This window comes from Maylandia zebra, linkage group LG16, assembly GCF_041146795.1.
Source record: "Maylandia zebra isolate NMK-2024a linkage group LG16, Mzebra_GT3a, whole genome shotgun sequence".
NCBI classification, from domain to species: domain Eukaryota; kingdom Metazoa; phylum Chordata; class Actinopteri; order Cichliformes; family Cichlidae; genus Maylandia; species Maylandia zebra.
Window position 1 is genome coordinate 26,219,274 of NC_135182.1, and position 22,136 is coordinate 26,241,409.

The following is a 22,136-nucleotide window of genomic DNA, read 5'->3' on the forward strand; positions in this document are numbered from 1 at the left end:
CCCTCTCAATTGCCCCATATCTCTGCGCGTCTGTGGATGCAACCATCAAAATGAAAAGGCAAGTTATATTTCTTGAAGACAGAGATTATTTTATGGTCAGTTGTACCAGTCTCTGTTAGCTAGAATTTGTGATAGAGGTACCCCTGTCTGTGTAGTTTGGCATATGCAACCTACATATTCTACCAGCCAGGCCAGAATGTTTTGAGAATCTAGAAGTGCCAAGTTTGGCCCTCATTGTCTAGAAAGGTGCTTTTTCTCTCAGGCAGTGAATATGGGTGAAATTTTGTCCTGTAACATAAAGTTGGTGGGGGACTAATACTTGGGTTTGTATTAGGTTCCCTGCCAAGGCTGCAAAGCTTTAGGGATTGTTATAATGTCAAACGTTAAGGTCAATGTCTCTTTTGGTTTTAGAATGATTAACATCTGTGGGGAAGCTTTCATTGCACTTACGGTAATGATGTACACAAGTGTATGTCAAGTGGAGTAGTGTTAATCTTCACTTAACCTGTCTGCTTCTCTATTATGCTAACAGTGAGCAAAGCAGAAGAGACAAATTAGTGTGACACTATAACACAGGAGAAGCACAAAAAAAAGACACACACACACACACTAGTGCTAGTTTTTTATTTTATTTATTTATTTTAATATTTCTACTTTCTCATTGAGAATGCAGGGTTTTTTTTTTTGTTTTTTTTTAATGTATATACACACTAATACATGTTGCGTCTAGCTAACGGGCAGATGATGATGATGATGATGATGATAATCATCACATGTTATAGTAATGTTGCAATAAGTTTCCCAGCAAGTCAAATGTAAGAAGAGTGACGTCATTAGGGTTGGGACTTTTCATTCATGTCTATCTATTCACTAGATCCTTGCAGTGTTTAAAGATGGACATAGCTGCTGCGATGCCACCTGTTATTTTCTTAAGTCCTATTTTGAAACCTTAAAACTTTCCCAAAATTACAAGAATGCGACAGTTGGTTCAGTTGATGTTTATCTGCAACATTATTTTTCTACCTACATGTTCAGATAATGCAAAGCATAGAGAAAGCATGTCTTTCTCTATGCGATTCTTCTTTGTGTTGGCAGTTGGCTTCAGTATGTTCACTGAATTTCACTGTCAGCGCATCCTTAATTTTGTGGTGACGTCTTTGGAGATTCTGCAAATTCTGATGTTATTCCACATGCTTGGTTTATTTATTGAAATGGAGTAGTAGGGATTCGTTTTATTTTGTTGATAGCAACACTTGTGATATTTGGGCTATGAAAAGATATTTGCTGGAGGTATGAAAAGTTTTGGATTGAAGAGGGGGAAAAATGAGACCTCTTATGAATCCAGCGTGTGAGGTAACTTATATATTTACATTCTTGCTAGCTTTGGCTAGCAAGAATGTAGATATATAAGCTAAAGCTAGTTAATATTTAACTAGCTTTAGCGAGCAAGAATTAGCTTTTGTTAAATTTATTATGGCCCAACAAACTCAGTCCACTCTATAATAATGCACCCACTGTGGAATTAGGCAGCAGTGTAACTTTTTTCTCTATAATGAGGAAACAAAATAATAATAGATGGAGCTGTTTGTCACGAAGGTTAGCCTATTGTCCCCGTGTGAGCATGTTCAGGTTGGGAGGGCAGTTTTCTCAGATGAAAGGCACACTAAAAACAATCCATTACAGGCCATTAGTTTTCCCACCACACTCTTAAGTGAAACAGTCCTGTTTATTGATGAAAAAACAAACCATCAGCAAGAACGGGGCAGACACAAACAAAATCAATGACGCATCTGAGCAGAGAACACCAGCAAAGCAGAAGACTAAGACAGTAAACTGCGCTGAGAGGGTTTCTGCTAACTTCTGGTCCCCCCTGAACAATCTTAGTGTTCAGTTTCCTTCTGCCATTCATACTTTCACCTCCCGGTTAAAAAGTGATAGTAAATACTCAGCGAGACCTCCCTCTCGCTGCCTCTGTTGCTCATACACAGCATGTTGTTGCTCTGTTGTTTTCTGGTGCTCTCTGGCTCGGTCTGTATGTGTGGTAGGATTGAGGGAGGTGTCAGTAGCATAACACACAACAATTGCTGTTTACTTGTAGTGAAACACTTTAGTGCTATATAAAGAGAGCACGGCTGAACGTTACAGCAGTTTTGGGCCATTTGTTGTGACGGCACTTTGTCACGGAGATTGTTCTAACTGCTCAAAAAAATGTGATACCTGCCCAGGTTTTGGCCCCTGTGTGGATTTTTCAGATTTGAGTGATATTTTCACTGTGTATTACAGCCTGATAATAACAAGGATATAGTGGGGTAATACAGTGTAATTCATAATAATTACAAAAACTTGGTACCAACAGTGATTATAGCTTGAATACTTGAATACGATTGGACTGAAATTGATGTAAATATGGCAGTAAGGGAACATGTGATCAAAAGTTTGTAATTATGGTCTTTTTTTTTTTTTTTTTTTTTTTTTTTTTAAGGTTCTGGTGGTTTCACATTGTATTGCTAATGAAGTTTTTATTTAAGCAAATGCTTATTTAGGTTTAGAGTCACACTTTTTCCCCCCCTGTCATGAGTGTATGACTTATAGTGGCATGAAAGTGCTTTTATAAGTGGACAAAAATACCACCAGACAACCAAAACCATAAATAATGGCTCTTGGGCCATAGAGTTGTCCTTAACAGGCTGCCTGTAATACTAAGAATAATGCAAAAACTTTTTCTATAGCATCTTGCTAAATCAGTGCTAATTTAAATAAGTCTATATTTTAGAAAAAGAAGAAGATAAAAAAACGGTCCAAAATATATCAAATTAATCAAAAATAAAATGTCCAAGCAATGAGTAAGGAAAGGAAAAAGTAAAAATTTAAGGTGTTTCTAAAACTTAACAGTCGATCAACATTCCTACCTGCATCTATGACCATGAGCTTTGGTTGAGGAAAAATGGGATTGTGGAAGCAGGCGATGGAAATGAGCTTCCTCTGAAAGGTGGCTGGACTCTTCCTTAGAGATGAGGCAAAGGTCGAAGTACGGATGCTGCTACTCCACATTGAAAGGAGCCAGTTAAGGGGTTCGAGTATCTGATTAGAGAGCCTCTTGGACATCTCTTAGACACCTCCTAGGTGAGGTGTTTCAGGCATGTCCTAGTGGAAAGAGGCTAAGACCTAGGACCCTCTGGAGAGATTGTCTCTTGGTAGCTTGGGGATGTCTTGGTGTCCCCCTGGATAAGGTGGAGATGGTGGCCAGGGAGATGCCTAGACCCCTTGCAGCGCCCTCTGCCGCTGGGACCCTAGCTCTGTTAAGCAGCTAAGTTTGCTAATCTTATAAGAGGAGGTTTGTTCCACAGTGGTCTGGCTAAAACAATAAAGGCACATTTTGCCCTTTGTTTTAAGCCTGGATGAAACCTGTAACAGTAATTGATTCTCTGATCTGACAGGTCTGGGGCTTAGGCTTTTATATCTAATGAAAGAGGTTTTCAGTTATATTGTTCTAAAGAATTGGTTTGACCTTTACAATATTTCTAGTTTGTACAAAGCAAAACTGATCTAGGCTTTTGATCCATTTTGAAACTGATAAATTCCTTGTTTGTGAGAAGGTTGCTGTGGTTTGGTTATTAGTTGTCCAAGGTGAGGAGTGACGCTATCAGAAACATAATTGGGACCAGTTACAAGGATTATCAGTAAGACGTTAAAAGTCGGACTGCTTAATGTGAATGAGGCCACTTGGATTTAAAGTTTGCTGTAAAAACTAACCTGTGGTGAGGAAAATCACCTGTAAGCCTTGTGTAACACATCGTCGTTTCCTCACCTGTGGGACGAGTTGACCCCCAGTGAGAGCACAGTGATAGACAAAACAACCCAAAATGAGACGGGCCTTCTTTGAACTGAGAACAAGACAAACTGCAGATGCAGCTCCTCTTTTGGTCACAAGTTATTTTGGTACCTCTAGTCTCTTTTCTTTATCCTCCATTTGCCTTCACTGGTCTTGAATGTTGAATGCTGTTAACAGGCTGCTATGCTGCCTGTCTAGCTATTATTATGTCCAACATGCTGTTCAGTGGTATAAATTTTAATAATGTGCAGATAATTGTTTGTTTCAAAAAGTTTTATGTCCTGTGTGACAGATAGCTGTGGATCATTAACTTTTAAATTAATGTTTATGTATTCATATAGTTAGAACTGTGAGTGAGGAGGCTCAACAGTCAATACACTCCTTAGCACTAATATTTGCCACTGACACTATAATTCTAACTTTACTTTTGACTTGTGTAAGTTTACAGATGTAACAGTTTGAGAAAATATGTTCCCTACTTTTGAAGCATAAGCAATCAGGCAGTCTGTAAGCAAAGGCATTTACTAAATAAAGATCCACAGGTGATATGTATGTTTTTGGTTTTCCTCCCTGTTGCTACTTTGATGTTAGATTTATCCGCTTTTTTTTTTTCTTTTTAAAAGAAATACAAAACCCAGAGTCACAGGAGTAAATCCTAAAACCCAGATTGGCATGTATCTACTTCTGGTAGGTGCTTGCAGTTGGGTGAATTATAAGTTAAGTGCAGCATAAAATGCGTAACTAAAGGGTATACCTTGTGCAGTCAGTGGCAGTTAAACTTTAGAGATCAGTAAAAGTGAGTTGGGTGAGATTATCTTGCATAACAAAAATGTTCAGGCATCATAAACATTTTTCCCACAGAGTTTATTCTCTGTATTAATCCAAGAATATGAAAAAATCCTATCAAGGGAACCCAGGAATTGCCATACTTCACTTAATAAAATCTGTGAATAGTGTCCCATAGCTATCTATCATGCTTCTGCAACTGAAGAGGAAAAAAACCCATCATACAGCAAGAGCTTAGAAGCAAATTTCAATGCAGAAAACGCACAAAAGAAAAAAGATTGCTTTGTAATTGTTACAATCCTAAACAAAGAGAGATTTCTTCTGTAAAACCCCACCAGAACATCTGGACACTAGGTCTGTTAAGTCAGTGCCAATAATAAATGAAAGTCGAATCGATGAAAGGCAGCAGTGAGCGACTCTGCTCAGTTTGGTTCCATCTGGTCCCGTCTGCTGTGTCCTCAAGTAGTCTGAACCAGCTCCAGTAGACCTGACTAACTTGGGTCAGGTCAGCTCAGGTCACTTCCGCTGTGTGCTGTGAATTTTAGGGATCTCGTTGATCTCCCCACAATGAGCAACGGGCACAACACGCACACGCACGCTCCCTGCACTGCCAGGGGGAAGATTACATTCAAAACAGCTGCAGCAGAGATAGCCATCATGCTGCCAACCAGCCCACATTCCCCTAAGCTTTCACACTTTGAAACACACTATACACTTGTTCGGACCAACAATAGCTCCCTTTAAAAAAAAAAAAAAAAGCCTGCCTCATTCATTTTAGTATGACCACTGTGTTAGCTCAGCAGTGGTTTCAGCAGAAAAGTGTATTTTTTTATTTATTTTTAAAATTTTTTTTAACTTCATCAGCAGAGCAAAGCGCCGTGCGAGGTTGGCTGTTAAAGATTTGAAATGTACGTTCACAGATGCTGATTGAACACCACTTCAGGGATGCAGCTGGTTCTCGGAGGCTATCCTTTGGTTTAAGTTGGTGGTGGTGATGCTTGTGGATGGAGTACTTGAACATTTTCCAGATAAATTTTAATTATTTTTTTATTTTTTTCATGCTGTTTTTGACCATTATGATTACCATAGTTTTAAATGAAAGCTGGCAAAACCTCTTGTATTTCTGGAGGTAACTACACACAAGCTCAGTTGTCGCGCAGACGTATGTGCCTTTTCCTGTTACTTTGGGCCATTCAGTGAACAAAATCCTGTTTCATCCTGACTGAACTAAACCCCAGGATGAGAAATATTAGTTTACTTGGTGCTGTTATGTATTGTTTAACTAACACAAGTTAGATTTTGTTTTACAAACAAGAGCAGGATTCATCACTGCATATTGATGTCGACGTGGTATTGTTATTATCTAAATGTGTACATTGTTGGGGGAAATTGTGCCAGAGACGCTGTGTTGTTACAGTTATTTGTTTGGAAAGTTTATTGTATTAAAAACGTGGAAGAAAAGGGGGATTAACATACAAACACTAAATCTCCTGTTGCGAACAGCATATGAGACATTTTTTTTTGGGTGTATGCATAAATTTTAAAATGCTGTTGATTTCATCTTCAGTCACGCATTTTTATTTTTAGGCTTTAGTGGGCCGCCACTGTCATCCCCCCTAAACATGCAGGCAATGTGCTGAATCATGGCCGGCATTCCTGTGGCCAGAGCACTGTCCAGTCAGCTGCAGGAGTTTAACACACACATTCACACACATGTAGAAGCAAAAATGCAGTGCATGACTTTGCTATAGGCGTAAGTTTGCTGCCTCTTTGTACTCCATGTGTTTCATAGTGTTTGTTCTGCTGCTGTCATTATGTCTCTGTTCGCTCTTAGCCGAACAGCACAGCTACCAAAGGTCATCCCAGGATAACGGAGACATAGTTATTGATAGTTGTGAGGCTTTTGTTTTTTCTCCATCGATTGATGCTCTCATCATTCCTGCAGACTATTTTCAAATCATTTTCTATAGTGTTGCTGGATCCTATGAGATATGTGAAGTTCTCTGTTATTGTGAATGTAAAACTATGATATTGTAACAACCCAATCTTATCGCAATGTATCGAGAAAATGTGGGGGGGGGGAACCTACAACAAATAATAACAATGATGCTATCGTATAACAAATTAAAATGGAGGTGGTCTGTAAACACCAAAGTAACAATTATACAACTACTCACGATATCTGGTGTAATTAGTGAAGCTGTATCAGGATTTCATTTTTGAAAAGTCATGACGCATCTAAATGGTGTTGTATCCTGTGTAGAGAAAAGACAAGTTGGGTATTAATCACTACATTTATCACTTGATTGTCATCATGGGTGTGCCCAGCTCATTGAAATTTAAATGTTTCTGCCCATGCTAGTCAGCACCAACAGTTGTTATTGTTTTAAATTGTTCTAAAGGAATGACTAAGCATGCTTGGAAAAACAAGTGTATCAAGTATCGGTGAAAGACATTTGCAAGAGCTGCTGTGGTGTTGTTACTACAAGTCTTAATGGGTAGTAGAAGTTATCTGCCACTAACTGGGGCTGCAGGTTCGACGGACAGTACCACTCGTCTCTCCTGTGATACAAATGAGCGAGGTTAAAGACAGCTGTAAGAAGTAAAAATTCTGCAATATGATGTTGAAAATATTTTATTTCTGCTGTCCAAGGTAAACTGACATCACAATGTGACTGAAGCCTTGTGAAACACATTCATGTAATATTTGTGTGGCCAGTGCTTAACTTTGTCCATTTGACTGTGTGTTTTTGAATGTTTTGTGAGCATTTTGTTACGTTTGGACTGTTTAAATAACTACTGAAGTAGTAGCAGGAACAGCCTTAATATTGTTATTGTGACAGAACAATGATAGATAATCAGTTTGCTGTTATGAGAAAATCGGCAAACGTTTTAGGTTTTTGGAGGTAGAGCTATGCCACTTTAAATGGGCCTGTTGTGCTTTTCTGTATTTTGTCATATATTTACTGTTACAATGGTGGGTGTTACTATTAAACATGGTCACTATGTGCAAGAAATTCTTTTGGACTTGTTTGAACTCTTGGTTTAAGGCAGTTGCCACAAGTTGAAAAAGGATGGATGCCAGCAGAGAAATGTTTTAAGAATCCTGTTGATTGGAAATGAGTTAAAATAAAAGGCTTATCTATAAATACCAAAGCTAAACAGTGTTGGGTTATCTCAGGCTAGTGCAGTTTGATACTTTGTCTGCTTGGCTGTGGTGATGTGAGAGTTTCAGTCAGTCAGGGTGCTTTCCCATAGGCTTCAATATTCATTCACTCTGGCTTTGTGTGAGCTAATCCCTTTCTCTATGCTCTGTGGCTGAATGAGGAAGGCTGCTGGAGCTCTACGCTGCTGGAGCTCTACGCTGCCGGAGGCCCCCCCCCCCCAAAAGTCCTGGCAGCTGCTTCTCTTATTAGCATGAGTAAAGCGCTGAGATACTTTTCTGTGTCCTGTAATTCAGTGTCTGTACTAGACCATTTCCCATATAATACTTAGGTATACAAATATTTATATGTAATACTTTTTACTTGTGCGTCTGTGTTGACATGCACTTGGATGCACACACTTAATAACAAAAAACCAAGAGTTTATTTTGAACTTCAGATGTCTTTAGACTAGAGATTGACTGTTTGTTTGGTTTATTTTATTTATTTTTTGTTCTTAGTTTAACTTTTGACAGCTACTGGCACGGTTTCTGACTATACTGTGTCTCTGTGTGCAGTTTTGAGCTCTGTAAACAGTGCTGTACTACCCCCTGCTGGTTAACAAGCAGCGACTGCCAACAGACACCAGGATCATCATATTGGATGCAGACTAGGACTGTCAAGGGATGGTTTGAATGCTGCCTCTAGTCCTGAAAGAAGCACATTTAAATCTAAGAGTCCTAAATACATTCTTCTTTCAGTCTTCCTTTTCAGGCAAGCTAGCTGTCCTGCTGGGAGGGAAAAGCAATGCAGTAGAGCTATAAATTCATAACCTGTAAAACATTTTTTTATTTTTTATTTTTTTAATTCCTCAGCACATGCAGGATGGCCAATTTTTGAGCAAACAGAGGTTGTTTTTGTTTTAAAGACCAGTTTTTCCAAACTGTGATCAACTTTTCCCCTCGTTACAGTAAGAAATGTTCCGTTTAACCTGCCTGGGTCCAGGAATGGTTCTTGTTTTTGAGTTTCATAGCCCATTTACTTTTATATTTTTCCCATTCATTTAATGTTGGGTTTTTTGTTTTGTTTTTAAAAATATGTTTAATGTCTCTTTAACAGCACTTTTTCAAGAGCACTTGTTATTCATTACATATTAAATGTATTTATATTACATATAAAATATATGGATTAACACTTTCAGAAGAGCAGGTGTGGATGACAGAAAATCATAGCACTTTTTCCAGAAAGTAGATTAAAGAGTTTAATTTAACAAATCTCAACTCTGCTGTTAGATGAGGAAAGCCCTGTAAAGTCAGATGATTGAGGAGCACTGCAGTTTTTTCCTTAAAAGAAGGAAGAATTAAAGCATGTTCATGTCATTTTTCTTTTCCTTTGGCTATTTGACATGTATTTTAACTCCACAAGAAAAACAAGGAAAAAAAATCAGCTCTGGTGACTTTTCTTTGTGGGAACCAGATTTTTATTTATTTATTTTAATTTGCAGGGAAAGCTCTGGCACTGGGGTGACTGAGGACAATGAGTGGTGAAATGTGAGAAATGCACATCTTTACTGCACGGATGCTTTAATGCTTTAAGGTGTGATTAGACTTGATGAAAAGAAGGGTTGGCTGTGAAAACGGTACACTAATATTTTCTCACAGTGCCTGTGAGAACCTGAGCAAATTATATGGGGCCTAATATAAACAGTTGGTAGACATTCGCTGTTAATATACTCACCTGGTTATTATTATGTGTTCATGCTAAATTAATGATAGGTGTTTGAAGTGAATATAGGTGACCTTCCCATGTAGACCGGACTGAAAAGATAATGAGCAGTTAACTGTCTAAGATCACAGGCTTGCGTTTGTATTGTCCTGTTAACTGTAGCAGAGGCTGTTACAAGGGCAGGCGGAGGCAGGTCTACATTAGGGAACAATCATCTTATTTATTCTGTTTTATTTTTAAATCCTGCGATGTTAACCTATTACAGATATTTTATTTGTATTTTCATTTAGTTATAATTGGAAAGCAGAGGCTGCTTCAAAGAGAAATGTTAATATAGTTAATATAATCTGGGAAATTATTATAAGTTTTCAGCAGCCAAGAGCTGAGATTACTCTTCATTAGGTGTTGGTTCAAGACATGGTCTAAGCCAGGACCACAAACTTTTCCTTCATTAATCTTTTTTTTTTTTTTTTTTTTTTTTTTTGTCTGGAAATAGGCTTAGTATATGTGTGGGAAATCGGTGTCATTTGACTAGGTTTATACATAAACTAATTCATAATGAAGAAAAAATGCCTCAGGCCTACGGTGTATCACAATCTAAATTACATCAGAATCTCTTTATGGCAGTTTTTATTTCTATAATTTTTGAGATGTTTTGCTTTAATGAGTATCAAAGTTTCACAGGCAGTTTAATTCTCTGGAGTATCAAAGAAACCTTTCAGTTTTGTTTTGTTTTTTTTAATGTCAGAGAAGGTTTGTTTTTGAGAATGGTGAACTTCAGCTCACAAGTCAGTTTGTGAGATGCCAAATTTGAATTGTTTCTCTGAGGAGCAATTCACCATAAAGATGTGTGGAGTGTGCTGAATTAGAGAAAGTTTGGCTGCAGGAATGTACCAGCAGATGGCAGTGTGCACAAGCTAATACCTCCTGGTCATCCCCAAACGGGCAGTTGCATTAGGAGTATAGCCTCGCCTTGCTGGTCTGTGACAGTCAACAGTTATTTATTTGATTTCATATTTGTAAAATGGGAGGAAATGGTGAAGCAACGAGAAATTAATTTCCTTTTAAGCTCAATGCTCAGAACACTCGTGAATGAACAAATGCCTGTAACAGCTTCTTATCAAATTCTTTATGCTGTTATAACTGTGTGTTAGGGAAATGTAATGTAATAGGCTGGAAGGCTAGGAACTGTAGGAATAGGGTATTTTTGTCACAGTCACTTATGGTGTGCCTCGTGGTGTAATTGTAAATAAATTGTTAGTATCAACTTGTTAAGATCAAAGTCTAATATGAGGGCAGTGTGTTGGTTCATCTCTCAATGTTTACTGCTGATTTTACTAAAAATTTCCCAAATATCACTCGGATGTATCTCGTCCACAGGTTAGGAAGTCCAGCTCAAGTGAGGCAGAAAATGAGTCCTTGGCTCCTTTTAGAGCACTTCTTCACACACTTTTTCCACTTCAAAAAGGCTAGAAATGTTTAAAGCTCACACCACAACAGCTTTTTATTAACGAGGAACAAAGAATTCAATTTTAGTCAAGTAAATATCAGCATGGTGACTTGAACATGTAACATGTAAATGTAATGACACTCATGACAAGATGAATTGTAATCGCATGCATGATGAAGGGCAGAAAATTGGACTAGTCGTTTAAAGAGTCATCCTCCAGAAGTGGTTTGTTTATGCCACCTGTGTGCCAACGTAGTCTTTCCTACAGATGCATTATGGGAGTTGAGATGCTTCAACATGCTGTAGTGATATGAAATTTCCAGGTCACAGGCAGAAGGACAGAGGAGGCAGAAATGAGAGAGATGATGAGACCCTGGTGTTTTCAGGCCAGTTTTCTCAAGAAGTTACAGGAGAAAAGTTAAATTGCATCCTGGTTGTCGCCGCAGGGTGGTGCTGATGTTTTATTGTCATTTTTTGATTTTACAGTAAAAGCTATGTGGTTGTGTTGGGCTTGGGCTGTTATTTCCACTTTGCTGCAGATCTCTTGTTTGTTTAGCTTTTTTGGTAAATCAGACAGTATTTTATGAATCATCTTTTTGATAGTTTTGCAGTCAAGCAGCTACCCAGACTCACTTATCTGATCCTCATGTTGACAAGCTTACAAACAGTATATGTACCAACCAATATATGGCAACGCCTCCTAGCTTCACTAGCTGGCACTGTTGAGCTGTAATTAGTCGGAGAATACTTCTCATAGTTATCACATGACTCTGTCTCTGTAGCTATGCTTGGACATTTATATTCGTTAACCTTTTGAGAGGAAGCTGGATACAAAAACAGAAATATCCAGATAAGGGTCGTCTTAGTGAAAGTGGCGTGACAGAGCTTGCAGGAAACAACATTTTGTTGTTTGGTTTCTCATTAAGCCGCGCTTATGATAGCTCTGCTGTCGTCAGGGGTTTAGGTGCGGTGACGGTGGCGCTATCATTGGCTAATCCACTCAGTGCTCCGTCCTCGTGTCTTCACTTGTAATCTTACATGAGTACAAAGAGGAAACTGGGTCAGGGATTGGAGCTTAACATTTCCAGTTATTGATCTGCTGCTCCTCTTCTGTCAGCTGATGCTAGGTAAAGAAAAACTGAATAGCAACATTTTGTTTCCCCTACATTACAAAAAAGAAAGAAACAGATACAAAGACACATTTTTGTATCATTGTGTTTTTGTTGGTAGGCATTTGTTGTTCTGAAGAAGCCTAAGGGATTTGGAAAGACCAAAGCATTATTGATCTTAATGCACTCAATTTCCTCAGTGATCCATCACTGATCAATTCTGCTGCTCCCTGAACCTTCAGTGTTTATATTTGTATTTCCACAGTTAAAATTAGTTTGCAGGTAGCAGCAAAAGGGGGGATGGGAGAGAAGCAACAATATGTAGAAGGCAAACCAAATTAATCAAAAGGAAATGCTTAGGATACTTTGTTTGATAGGTGATGGTGAGATAAAACAGTAGGCAACACAGAAGTATTGCACTTGTGATGTGAACTAAAAGCCTTGCTCTTAGCAAATGTTTCAGGATTTTGCATTTTTTTTTTCAAGATGCATTACAGATGGGGAAAGTTAACTTTAGGAAATACTGGAAAGTGTGCAGTGGAGATGCTAATCTGAATAGCTTTACTTGATTATTGATAATTTTATCCTACCGTTAAGCTGTTGGTTTGAAAAAGCCCTAACCTTTTTAAGGGGCTTGTGCTTTATTTATAGTGCTGCATTAAATTTGTGGCGTAGGTCTATACACTTTACCATAACCCCATGCACCTTCCCAGACATGTGTCTACACAGACCTCAGGCCTGTGATTGATCTGTTTGGTAATAATACGCAGTGTAAACTCACCATATTGATCAACACAAAGTCATACTTCTGTGAACTAAATGTAACAGGCTGTAATTATATCTAGCTTGCTTGTTACATTATAGAAATAGATAATAATCTGGCAGTGTTGAAATGAGGCTTTTCTCATTTTCACAGTTTTGAAAATCGCTGTATAGACTCTAGGGCTGCCACGATTTGTCGACTAGTCACGATTACGTCGACTATCAAAATCGTCGACGACTGATTTAATAGTCGACGTGTCGTTTGAAGCTTTGTAAGATCGCAAAAGACGCAGGAATAATAGCAGGATTTAAGAGTGTAATAACGGACTGAAACAGAAGATGGCAGCACAGCATGTACAAGGATGCCAGCTGCCGTTAAACCCCGAAGAAGAAGAAGCAGCTGTGTCCCAGAATTCATAGCGCGGCCCAGCTTAGTTTCCAACAATGGCGGTAGCTAGTTAGTTTTAATATTACTCTTATTATTCTTTCTGGGTCACAAAATAAACGTTTAACATATTTTCAGGCGAGAATGTAGCTGTGTAAACCTCAAATATCGGCTCAGTTTATCAGGACACCACATATTTTCAAAAGCGCTCCGACGTTCTCGGAGACGTCTGTTACCCACTAGCTCGATAGCTAGCCGGGGGCTAGGTCACTAGCGCCGTGAGAACACCGGACTCCCGGCAAATTGTTTTCAAACCCACCGCCGTCTTTCGCGACTCAGGTTAAATATATATGAGTCACTTAGATAAATTAAAAATGTTATTGTTTGGCTTTTTTTTTTTTTTTTTTTTTTTTTTTTTTTTGTATTTTATTTGTTCCTGAGTAAATCGGTTTGGCTGAGATTAAAGTTATAGTTTTTACACAGCTGAATAAACGTCAAGCAGACAGCTGATTATCAGAAGTGTGAGATGCTGGAGAATATACTCCGGTGTCCTGTTATATTTTAGATAGCAAGGAGTTTATTAAACTTTACCGAAACAATCTGCAAATTTCATTAAAATTGAATAAACTATCATCTTGTCTTTATTTTTAGTTAGCACCTTAAAAGCTTAAAGCTGTAAGCTAATGATAGTTATATAAGAGCAGATGCTGCTGGTGCAATAAGCTGTAGTTTTATGTCCAGTGGATGATGATCTGATTAGTCGACTAATCGCATAAATAATCGGTGACTAGTCGACTATCAAAATAATCGTTTGTGGCAGCCCTAATAGACTCAGAGCTCAATATTCCACAGGCATTGTGTAGACTGACTGTGACGGTTGATGTTACCAAGAGATATGACATCTAAAACTTTGTTGCACTAGCCAGCTGACCACTGCTGCAGTCTTTTCCTTAAAAGATGATGATATCACAGCTCAGACAAAACCCTCCACATCAGGTCTGGTGGTGGAAAAGTGAAAATGGGGACACAAAATTATCATGGAGGTTATTATTTTATTTCCTGTTTTCTCCCAGCTATTTTAGCATCTCCCACTCTGTCATCTGAGAATGTCTGAACTCGTGCATTAATCGTATTGCTCAATTAACATATGCAATATCTCTCGTAGTGCAAACAGGAAGTGCATCTTAAATGTTCTCGATGTGAGAAGCTATAATTGTGCATAAAGAGTACAGCGCTTGCTTTTTAGTAGCATGGTGTCATTAGTTTTTGTTCTGTTACATCCTATTAGCTGCTGGCTATTCATTAGAATAATGCCCATCCCTAGGAGAGACCATTGTTTAATGCACATCATCAGTTCTAAAATAGAAACACATGACTGTGCTGATGCCGCTGGCCAAAAATAATTTCAGTACCGCTGCTTCTGCCCACTGCTTTCCCTGATTTGGCTGAGAAACCTGTTGAATATGGAGGGAAATTTGTTGAGATGTAGAGCAGGGCATGAGAGGTGCAGATGACTCAGTCAGACTTGTGTGTCTGTATGAGAATATCAGCCTCCCACCAGCCAACACAAACACACTTATAACACCTTGTGATAGCTTTTAAAGTGGTGACTCTGTAGCAGGTGTGAGTTGTAAAGGTTTGTAACCCAGACATCAGTGTGACTCAGTTTTCCACCCTCACAGACGCTTAAGGATTTGATTTTTGGGAGGTTAAAAAACCCCTCAAATATATATAAAATAGTATAATTAATATATATATATATATATATATATATATATATATATATATATATATATATATATATATATATATATATATATATATATATATATATATATATATATATATATATATATATATATATAAATAAATATATATATATATATATATATATATATATATATATATATATATATATATATATATATATATATATATATATATATATAATATATATATAAATATAAAAAATAAATATAAAAAATAAATATAAAAAAAACACCCAGCACGCCCCTGCGGGCGGTTTATCCTTCAAGCTCGGGTCCTCTACCAGAGGCCTGGGAGCTTGAGGGTCCTGCGCAGTATCTTAGCTGTTCCCAGGACTGCGCTCTTCTGGACAGAGATCTCCGATGTTGTTCCCGGGATCTGCTGGAGCCACTCGCCTATCTTGGGAGTCACCGCACCTAGTGCTCCGATTACCACGGGGACCACCGTTACCTTCACCCTCCACATCCTCTCGAGCTCTTCTCTGAGCCCTTGGTATTTCTCCAGCTTCTCGTGTTCCTTCTTCCTGATATTGCTGTCATTCGGAACCGCTACATCGATCACTACGGCCGTCTTCTTCTGTTTGTCTACCACCACTATGTCCGGTTGGTTAGCCACCACCATTTTGTCCGTCTGTATCTGGAAGTCCCACAGGATCTTAGCTCGGTCATTCTCCACCACCCTTGGGGGCATCTCCCATTTTGACCTCGGGACTTCCAGGTTATACTCGGCACAGATGTTCCTGTACACTATGCCGGCCACTTGGTTATGCCTTGCCTGCTAGCATCTTGCACCCTGCTGTTATGTGCTGGATTGTCTCTGGGGCATCTTTACACAGCCTGCACCTGGGGTCTTGCCTGGTGTGATAGACCCCAGCCTCTATGGATCTTGTACTCAGAGCTTGTTCTTGTGCTGCCATGATTAGTGCCTCTGTGCTGTCTTTCAGTCCAGCTTTGTCCAGCCACTGGTAGGATTTCTGGATATCAGCCACCTCCTCTATCTGCCGGTGGTACATACCGTGCAGGGGCCTGTCCTTCCATGATGGTTCCTCGTCTCCCTCCTCTTTCTTGGGTTTCTGCTGCCTGAGGTATTCACTGAGCACTCGGTCAGTTGGGGCCATCTTCCCAATGTATTCTTGGATGTTCGTTGTCTCATCCTGGACTGTGGTGCTGACACTCACCAGTCCCCGGCCCCCTTCCTTCCGCTTAGCGTACAGCCTCAGGGTGCTGGACTTGGGGTGAAACCCTCCATGCATGGTAAGGAGCTTTCTTGTCTTTATGTCAGTGGCTTCTATCTCCTCCTTTGGCCAGCCTATTACCCCAGCAGGGTACCTGATCACGGGCAGGGCGTACGTGTTGATGGCCCGGATCTTGTTCTTACCATTCAGCTGACTCCTCAGGACTTGCCTGACCCTCTGCAGGTACTTGGTGGTTGCAGCTTTTCTAGCGGCCTCTTCATGGTTCCCATTCGCCTGCGGGATCCCCAAGTACTTGTAACTGTCCTCTATGTCTGCAATGTTGCCTTCTGGTAGTTCAATCCCCTCAGTTCTGACTACCTTCCCTCTCTTTGTTACCATCCGACTACACTTCTCCAGTCCGAACGACATTCCAATGTCATTGCTGTATAGCCTGGTAGTGTGGATCAGTGAATCGATGTCTCGTTCACTCTTGGCATACAGCTTGATGTCATCCATGTACAGGAGGTGGCTGACAACTGCTCCGTTCCGTAGTCGGTATCCGTAGCCAGTCTTGTTAATGATCTCACTGAGGGGGTTCAGGCCTATGCAGAACAGCAGTGGGGACAGAGCATCTCCTTGGTAGATCCCGCACTTGATGGTGACTTGTGCTATGGGCTTGGAGTTGGCCTCTAGTGTTGTACGCCACATCCCCATTGAGTTCCTGATGAAGGCTCTTAGGGTCCCATTGATCTTGTACAATTCTAGGCATTCCAGTATCCAGCTGTGGGGCATTGAGTCATAGGCCTTCTTGTAATCAATCCAGGCAGTGCACAGGTTGGTCAGTCTGGTCTTGCAGTCTCGGCTGATTGTTCTGTCTACCAGTAGCTGGTGTTTTGCGCCTCTGGTATTCTTGCCAATTCCTTTCTGTGTCCCGCTCATGTATTGAGCGGGACACAGAAAGATAGAGAGATCTCTAGATAGAGAGATCTCTAGATAGAGAGATCTCTAGATAGAGAGATCTCTAGATAGAGAGATCTCTAGATAGAGAGATCTCTAGATAGAGAGATCTCTAGATAGAGAGATCTCTAGATAGAGAGATCTCTAGATAGAGAGATCTCTAGATAGAGAGATATATATGCAGTTTGTAGTGCAGATTTTCAGCCTGTTCCCTCATAGCATTAAAAATTAACAGAAAGAAACACTGAAACTGAAGGCAGAGAAACCCACAAACAAGCAGCATCTGAAAGCGGCTGATATAAAGGTCTGGCAGAGCATCTCCAGGGTGAAAACACAGCATTTGGTGTTTTGGGCAGTCAGCTACTGACTGCAAATTTTCTTCCAATTGCAGCAAATGGTTCCTATAATGAAAATTGGGTGACTATGTGTAAAAATAGCTGTAATCGCAAAACCCTTTGAATTAAAGCTGATTTAAAATTCACTGTGGTGGTGCACAAATGACAAAAATCACGTTTTTGATACTTTCTTTGTTTTACTTTCTTTGTCATTCATGAACGATCTCTGCACTGGAATTGCTTGAAACTGAGGCTGAAGAGAAGAACATGGCCTGCAGTTGTAGATGGTGGAATTAAGAGTTCACCTGCAGGATGAGGAATCGACTGCAAAGCAGTTTTTTTTTTTTTTTTTTTTTTTTTTTTTTTTTTTTTAAACCATCAGTTATCATCATAAATTATACTCTTTACTACTTTACTGGAAAAGCGTGGGTGACCCTCCTTTGGCATGTAAATGCAGGGCCCTTTTTCCAACTGCCACCACAAATACAATGCACCTGTGTGGGGTAACGGTGCTGATATATCTGTGATAGGTCGATATCAGTTGATTTATTGATCAGTCACTTTACAGGACCACTTTACAGATGTCAGAAATATTTTTTTTGTTTCTTTTAATGAAATTTATCACACAACTTATAAAGTTACCAGTCATTAAAATCAATCCTGTATAGAGGCCCATAGTATCAGTGCATCATTTGGACATGCTTACAGCCTTTTTCTCCCCCTTTTATTGCTGATGTGAGCATCATTTCTGTCCTCTGATGTCTGGACAGAGCACTGTGTTTTCTTTGGCTGCTAATCCTTTTAATGCCAGGTTTCACTCCGCATTATTCAAACCTGCTGCTCGCAAACCATCACAGCTTACGTAACTGTGTGTGTGTGTGTGTGTGTGTGTGTGTGTCTACAATTATGTGTAAAAGAGAATTGTTTTATTCGTAAGAACTGACTTTGGTGCAAGGCTGATTAAACTGTGCTATATGCGTGTTGTGGCAAGAGACTTCAGGCAAAAACACAGTTGGTTTTTATTCATAAAGAATTATGAGGTACTGGTTTATTTTGCTTTTATAACATGTCTTCTTTTAAACTAGTGAAAAATAATGGCTTAAATACATCATCTGGTATTCATTTTCTTGTTCTTTGTCTATTGGATATTCATGCAAATTGAAGCCTGTTGCATATTTAAACAGAAAAGAAAAAAAATTGTAGTAAGTAAATTGAAGGCAACATGCTAGCCACCAAGCTGCCCCACATTGCACCATATTAATGACTAACCCGTGTTGTGGGATCATCTCAGACTTTCTCTTGGCTGCAATTTGGTCCATTTTCAATGTCCTCTCCCTGCCATGTGATGGCATGTGTCTCTGCTGATTAGGGACTTTAACTTTAGTTCCATGCGAAAATATCTTTTTAAACTCAGTAAACACTTCGCTGTTGAGTTTATTGGCTTAATCACTCATTTTTGATCATATAAATGTTTTTTTTTTCCAAGTCTTTTGTTTTTTGGTCATGCCGTGTTTCAAAATGGAGGATTATCAGTGGTGGTAAACCCCACCCTGATAACTTGTGGTTGTCTGCTCATTAGCACCCACCCTTCCTCGTCACATCCATTCCTCGCAAAAATGCTCATCTTAAGGCTTCAAAAAGAGACTTCAGAAACAGTGGCTGTGGTATCTGTCCATTTTCTATATGGTCTATAACTAAACCTCACGAGTCATCTTTGTCATGGATGTCTGGATGTTAATGTTGCAGACCATTTATAGCTTTCAGTCATTTGTGTTTGGGAACTGAAGGACATAGGTAATGACATCGTACTTAATGAGCAGGTTTGGTGGCAGTAAAGGTGACATTGTACAATTCAATTTGCTTAGCTAAAAGGTCATTGCGAATATAAGTCATCAAACTGAATATTCTCATGGTTGATTTATATTTGAAACGTGCATTCGTTTGTGTCTCTCTCCCTTCTTGCCGTATGACTCAGTGAGAGTACTAATGCAGAGGCGGTGGATCTAGGCCATTCCAGTCCCCATGTCTCTGGCAGACTCTCTCCCTCCTCCTTTGCCTCTCCCCTCATGTGTGACTTTTAATTTAGAGTGAGGACTGAGGACTTGCTGCTGTCAGCCCAAATGTTCGAAAAGCCCATCCCTCTGTCACGTATGGATGCCAAAATGACCACTCATCATTCCTCCCTGCTTCTCTGACTCACTCAGTAGCTCTCTGTCATTCTCCATAGTCAGGGTGTCACAGTGGAAAAACCACTGCCAGGACTTACTGGTAAAGTCTGTGTGTGCTCCCCACTATCAAACTACAGCACAGCCAAAAGCCTTTACAATTCAACAATTCAATGGGCCTCTTTTCTCATCACTGGGACGCGCCAGGTCCTTTCTTTTTTATTTTATTTTATAAAAACAAAACATTTACAGTTTACATTTTCCCCTCAGAAATGGCAGAACTGGCTGCCATGTTTAAAAAAAAAAAAAAAAAAAAAAAAAAAAAGAAGAAAAAAGAAAAGAAAAAAGAGTGAATTAAACCAGAAACTGTATATTAGGGATAGACAAATTAGAAGTAATTAAGGAGACAGATAACATCAGAATAAAATTACTCATATTAAATTTTAGCTACATCAAAAGCATGTTATGACAGGAAACTGCAAATACGTCATTCCAACTTATTCATGTATAGCTTACTGTGAAATCTGGTGTAATGGTGGTATTAACTTTTCTCCTTACAACATTATTGTTGTTCTATTTTTCTTGTGCTTCCTGTTTTTTCTATGTTTTCCTTTGTTTCGTTCGCTTGTCAGAGTCTATAGGTGAAAATTAACGTGTGGCTAATTTTTGCACTTTTTACAAATGTGGTGTGGCTTTGTGAGAATTTCTCCCCCAACCAAAGAATTTCGTTGAGTCTGTGGTCAATCAGAAAGTTACTCTGAGATGATGATATGAGGATGATGACTGCAGGTTGGAAGTACCCAACTTTTGAAGCTAATCATCATATCTGTGAAATTAAGCAACAGAGATCACCTCAGGTCTATGGGAAGTCTGGTTTCTGATGGTTCAAAATAAGAAGTAAATGCATGATAACCCAGCAGTGCATCTGCTTCTGTGTAGTTTAACTTTTGCATGTGTTTAGGCTGCAGAAAGGTGCAGGTCACCTGTGTGCTCAGTTACTTGCAAGTATGGAGTAATTGTTTGTCTTACTAGCCTCAGAAGGGAAATGTGTTCATATGTACTGTAAAAGGGGGCCCTTTCTTTAATAAGTATTCCTCATTTTTAAGTTTTAATTATTTTCTCTAAATAAATAAAAATCTTTCCACTGGAAATATAGTTGAATATAAAACATTAACTCAAAAACTAAAAAAATTAGTCCTTCAACACACCCGTTAAAATAAAAATAATCTCTAAGAATATGGTTTACCTAAAATATAATGCCATAAACGGGGTGTGGCATGAGCTGCCCAGAAGTCATGTGGTACTGATTCATATCCCCTGGATTGTGCTCATCCTTTACCTGTTGTTTCTTGGCGGGCTGTCTCTAAGCCAGCAGAGGCCCTGTGAGTAGGGCTGCTCGATTATGGCAAAAATGATAATCACGATTATTTTCACTGAAATTGAGATCACGATTATTTGACGATATTTATTTAACCCTTTAAGACCTACTATAGAACCAAGTCCACCAGAGCTTATATTATTTTTTTACATGCTGTAGTGCCATTTGTGGGAGCATTTCAAGTTGCTATACAACTGTTATAGCCCATATTTTACTAATATGTATGCATTAAGTCCATAGTAACTACATTAATTGCAAAAAAGTGCAATAAACTACAAAAAAAATTGAAAATCGCTTTTGTTTTGTTTACATATATTTCTACTTGGAGAAATTTAAGAGGTTTATCCCTCAAAACTTTAAATACAAAAAAGTTGCAAAAAATAGTTTACAACAACAGGAAATTTATTTTGAGTGTCTTCATAGTTTTATTTTGGAGATACAGCAATTTTTATATACTGCAGGAAAAACAAAAAACAATCCTATGATGCAAATTTGCAAAGAAAACAGCATGTGCATCATTTCACTGTGCGAAGTGTTACGAACAGCTGATAGGAACGGCGAAGCGTGTTTCTGGAATATTATGTTTTTGTTCCTGCAAGCGCTTTTTATGCAATTTTTGCAAAGCTATATGTGGAACGAAACCGTGACCGAGGACAAGCTGATGGCATCAGATGTAAGTACAACTCCTCCGGTTTCATGTGCAAAACAAATTATTGCGCTAGCTTACACGGTTCAGATTCTACAGGGATTTAAAAATAGTTACGCAAAACGGAGCGTGCAGCTCTGACCGGCTTTAAAGGGTTAACAATGACTTTAAAAAAATAATATAAAATAGTGTGCAACACCACTGAAGGTTTTTTTTTTAAACTCTCTTTTCAACCAACGGCAGTCACTCTCCTCTCCAAATAACTTCTGCTTAGCTTTCCGAGCTTCCCTCGGGTCCTCTTAATCAGCGGTCCCCAACCTTTTTTGCGCCACGGACCGGTTTATGCCCGACAATATTTTCACGGACCGGCCTTTAAGGTGTCGCAGATAAATGAGGGAGGGGCTAATAATCGGCTCAGTCATTTTTAATGATCGTTGAAAGCCCAGATCGTAATCGTGATTAAAATTCGATTAATTGAGCAGCCCTACCTGTGAGTATATGTTGTGTTTTCTATCTGTGGAA

At 39.1% G+C, this 22,136-nt stretch overlaps 1 protein-coding gene across 1 annotated transcript in view; it reads left to right on the forward strand.

Moving 5' to 3' along the window:
- The window catches only part of LOC101472453 (TSC22 domain family protein 1), a 42,193-nt gene that overhangs the window by 8,269 nt on the left and 11,788 nt on the right, over positions 1–22,136 (forward strand). The gene's annotated exons all lie outside the window — the stretch shown is intronic.